Source organism: Rhinopithecus roxellana, chromosome 2 (assembly GCF_007565055.1).
Source record: "Rhinopithecus roxellana isolate Shanxi Qingling chromosome 2, ASM756505v1, whole genome shotgun sequence".
Taxonomy (NCBI): domain Eukaryota; kingdom Metazoa; phylum Chordata; class Mammalia; order Primates; family Cercopithecidae; genus Rhinopithecus; species Rhinopithecus roxellana.
In genome coordinates, this window is record NC_044550.1 from 122,754,275 (window position 1) to 122,759,468 (window position 5,194).

A 5,194-nucleotide genomic window follows, 5' to 3' on the forward strand; every position below is an offset into this window, starting at 1 on the left:
CAATCAATGGATCAGAATTGAGAGTATGGAGACATTTACTGTAATATTTGATTAAAATATATTTTTTAATCAAGGAAGTAAGGAATGAATTATTCAATAACTGGTGTTGGGGTAATTGCTCATATCATTTGGAACAATAATTTTAAAAAATTATATTATTCATTATAATTCATAATAAAAGAAATGTCAAATTAAATACTAATTCCAAAGTAGACTTTAGAACAATAAAATGAGTAAAACAAGGTAGTAAAAATATGTTTTAAACCTTTAACTGGAGAGGGCTATTATGAAAGGACCATAAGATCTTGTTTTTATTTAATTAATTGGTTTATTCATTTTTTTATTATATTTATTTTTAAATAAATTTTAATGAAACACCTCATGAATTTGTATGTCATCCTTGTGCAAGGGCCATGCTAATCTTCTGTGTATCATTCCAATTTTAATATATGTGCCACCCAACTGAGGACTAATCATAAAATCTTAGTAAAAAATAACAATTCCTGTGAATATTTGAAAATTTAAAATTATTTTAAAACAAAGGAAAAAAGTCATTAAAATAAGACTAGATTTATTAAATGCTACATCTGTGCAAGAAAATGAATGCATATTAGCTCATGTAATCAACACCGACAATCTAAGCAGATGCTTCTACTGCAGTAGTTTTCTCTATGTACATAGAAAAACAGATACACAGGGGTTTAAGAAATAGTGTAAGGACATGGAGTAAGTGGAAGAGTTAATATGAGTTCATATAAAAATTGCATACTCTTTTCCATTAGAAATTACTTTCACTAGGAATTATACTAAAAACAAAATCAGACTGCAAAAATATGGGTGCACAAGAGTATTTACTCATAATACATTTTAGAATAACACTATTTGGAAACTGCATAAATGTACATCATAAGGATTGGATAAGTTAATGTGATATATCTACAGCAGGAAAATGGGGAGAATAGAAGACAACTAAAATAGTTGAGTGCTGGGGATGAGAACATGGAAACTGGGAAGAAATGAAGCAAGAGATGCATTTCATTTCATTTCCTTTTTTATTTCTATGTTTGCCCTAAACTATGGATTGCCATTTAAGTATAAAGATTACATATTTTGCTTTATAATAAATTTAATTATTTTGGTTAAAGTCTCTGCATTGCATGAATCTTAGCCAATTTATGTAAATTTTTATGTGTGTATGAAAAGATGTCTACAAGAAAAATCATAGAAATACTAGCAGTGATTTATTTATGGATGAGATTTCAGGTGGTATGTGTTTCTTTATGTTTTCCATATTATTGGAATTGCTTTATATTGATACATATAAATATTTATAAATATGTATGTATTTAAATTTAAAACATAAAACATGACTTATTGTTTCAGAACATGAAAGAAGGGCATGCAATATCACATACATTAGATTCAATAAGAAAATGAATTAAGATTGACATTTAAATAAGTTTATCACAAACCTATGGTTGTGTTACAAATTGATGTATGTAATTTATTTTTTTTTTATTGTATGAGGTGCATTGTAAGAAAATATACAGGAGATTAATTTTTTAAAAAACTAAATTTAATAAGAACTGAGCTGTTCTGCTAAAGGAAAATAATTGCACATTTATGAATCTCACATTTAAATTTAAATCAGTCAAAATATTAATCTGCCATAACTTATCCTGCATCTGATATAGTCTTGAGTGTTATTTGTTATAACTTAAACATAAAATGCTGGCATATAAATTTTGATTTTAACTATATTTACTATAAAATACAATAATAAAAAATGAAGTCTATCTTGAATTCACTGAGGTATTAATCAATTAGAATATATACTGAATTCATAATATATGTCAGGCATGGTATTAAATGTGAAATTTTAGGATGGGTACAGTGGCTCACCCCTGTAATCCTAGCAATAAGGTAAGGCGAGGTGGGCAGATCACCTGAGCTCGGGAGTTGAGACAAGCCTGGCCAACATGCAGAAACTTGTCTCTACTAAAAATATAAAAATTAGCCAAGGGTGGTGGCACACACCCGTAATCTCAGCTAATTGGGAGGCTGAGGTGCAATCACTTGAACCCGGGAGAATCACTTGAACCCAGGAGGCAGAGGTGCAATGAGCTGAGATTGTGCCACTGCACTCCAGCCTAGGTGACACAGAGAGAGTTTCAGAAACAAACAAACAAAAAAGTGAAATTTTAAATATACAAGGTCCCTGCTTCTACTTACATTCATCAAATATGCTTGTGTTTTACTCACTTCGAACTGTTATAACATAAATACTATAATCTGGGTGGCTTAAACAACAGATATTAATTCCACACAGTTCTCAAGGCTGAGAAGTCAAATTTCAAGGTGTTGGTGGGTGTCAGGGAGGGTTTCATTCGACTTACACCATCTTGTGTTAGCCTCACATGGTGGAGAGAGAGAACTCTGGACTCTCTTTTTGTATACCAATCCCTTTAGGGAGGCTGCATCCTAGTGGTCTCATGTAAACCTAATTTTCTGCCAAAGGTGCTATTTCCTGAAACCATCTTATTAGAAGTTAGAGTTTCAACTTATGAATTTGTGGGGGACACAAATACACAGTCTATTATAGTTTGCTAATGAATGCATAATTGAAATTGAGAAGGCAATTCCATAGGAAAGGAATACAATCCCAAGGGTGTTTGATTTAGAGACATGATGAAAAATCTGATTTAGACTGTGAAGCAAGGAAAAATATTCTGAGGGAATTACTACTGAATTACATTACCTAGGGTAATTATAATATAGGTGTATGAAAAATGTAAGAATTAAGGAAAGAGAAAAGAAACATGAAAGGTGGCTAGACAGTCAATAACAGGTTTATTTTAAAGAAATACACCTGAGAGGGGCTCCTGGCCGAGATTGGTCAGAGGTACACTCTCTTACAGATTAAGAATTTTTAAGAATTCCAGGTGGAAGAATTTATCAGAGGATGGGACTGCTTCTGTGTCTTTTTGTTGTGCTTATCTGGGAGGGATAGTTGTGTGCCTGTTCCCATTCATCTTTCTTTCTTTCTTTTTTTTTTTTTTTTTTAATTATACTTTAAGTTCTAGGGTACATGTGCACAACGTGCAGGTTTGTTACATATGTATACATGTGCCATGTTGGTGTGCTGCACCCATTAACATGTCATTTACATTAAGTATGTCTCCTAATTCTATCCCTCCCCCCACCCCCTCCCGACAATAGGATCCGGTGTGTAATGCTCCCCTTCCTGTGTCCAAGTGATCTCATTGTTCAATTCCCACCTATGAGTGAGAACATGCAGTATTTGGTTTTCTGTTCTTACGATAGTTTGCTGAGAAAGATGATTTCCAGCTGCATCCATGTCTTTACAAAGGACACGAACTCATCCTTTTTTATGGCTGCATACTATTCCATGGTATATATGTGCCACATTTTCTAAATCCAGTCTGTCACTGATGGACATTTGGGTTGATTACAAGTCTTTGCTATTGTGAATAGTGCCACAATAAACATGCATGTGCATGTGTCTTTATAGCAGCATGACTTACAATCCTTTGGGTATATCCCCAGTAATGGGATGGCTGGGTCAAATGGTATTTCTAGTTCTAGATCCTTGAGGAATCGCCACACTGTCTTCCACAATGGTTGAACCAGTTTACAGTCCCACCAACAGTGTAAAAGTGTTCCTATTTCTTCACATCCTCTCCAGCACCTGTTGTTTCCTGATTTTTAATGATTGCCATTCTAACTGGTGTGAGATGGTATCTCATTGTGGTTTTGATTTGCATTTCTCTGATGGCCAGTGATGATGAGCAATTTTTCATGTGTCTGCTGGCTGTATGAATGTCTTCTTTTGCGAAATGTCTGTTCATATCCTTTGCCCACTTTTTGATGGGGATATTTGTTTTTGTCTTGTAAATTTGATTGAGCTCTTTATAGGCTCTGGATATTAGCCCTTTGTCAGATGAGTAGATTGCAAAAATTTTCTCGCATTCTGTAGGTTGCCTGTTCACTCTGATGGTAGTTTCTTTTGCTGTGCAGAAGCTCTTTAGTTTAATTAGATTCCATTTGTCAATTTTGGCTTTTTTGTCATTGCTTTTGATGTTTTAGACATGAAGTCCTTGCCCATGCCTATGTCCTGAATGGTATTACCTAGGTTTTCTTCCAGGGTTTTTATGGGTTTAGGTCTAACATTTAAGTCTCTAATCCATCTTGAATTAATTTTCATCTAAGGAACAAGGAAAGGATCCAGTTTCAGCTTTCTACTTATGGCTAGCCAATTTTACCAGCACCTTTTATTAAATAGGGAATCCTTTCCCCATTTCTTGTTTTTGTCAGGTTTATCAAAGATCAGATGGCTGTAGATGTGTGATATCATTTCTGAGGACTCTATTCTGTTCCATTGGTCTATATCTCTGTTTTGGTATCAGTACCATGCTGTTTTGGTTACTGTAGCCTTGTAGTATAGTTTGAAGTCAGGTAGCATGACGCCTCCAGCTTTGTTCTTTTGGCTTAGGATTTTCTTGGCAACACAGGGTCTTTTTTGGTTCCATATCAACTTTAAAGTAGTTTTTTCCAATTCTGTGAAGAAAGTCATTGGTAACTTGATGGGGATGGCATTGAATCTATAAATTACCTTGGGCAGTATGGCCATTTTCATGATATTGATTCTTCCTATCCATGAGCATGGTATGTTCTTCCATTTGTTTGTGTCCTCTTTGATTTCACTGAGCAGTGGTTTGTAGTTCTCCTTGAAGAGGTCCTTTACATCCCTTGTAAGTTGTATTCCTAGGTATTTTATTCTCTTTGACGCTATTGTGAATGGGAGTTCATTCATGATTTGGTTCTCTCTTTGTCTGTTACTGGTGTATAAGAATACTTGTGATTTTTGCACATTGATTTTGTATCTTGAGACTTTGCTGAAGTTGCTTATCAGCTTAAGGAGATTTTTGGCTGAGACAATGGGGTTTTCTAAATATACAATCATGTCATCTGCAGACAGGGACAATTTGACTTATTTTCCTAATTGAATAATGTTATTTCTTTCTCTTGCTTGATTGCCCTAGCCAGAACTTCCAACATTATGTTGAATAGGAGTGTTGAGAGAGGGCATCCCTGTCTTGTGCCAGTGTTCAAAGGAAATGCGTCAAGTTTTTGCCCATTCAGTATGATATTGGCTGTGGGTTTGTCATAAATA

General features: G+C 34.3%; 1 non-coding gene across 1 annotated transcript; it reads right to left on the reverse strand.

Moving 5' to 3' along the window:
- Positions 1 to 363: 363 nt before the first annotated feature.
- LOC115895831 lies at positions 364 to 470 on the reverse strand. The gene has a single exon (XR_004055937.1). It is a non-coding gene; the product is annotated as a U6 spliceosomal RNA (small nuclear RNA).
- Between the last annotated feature and the right edge of the window lie 4,724 nt (positions 471 to 5,194).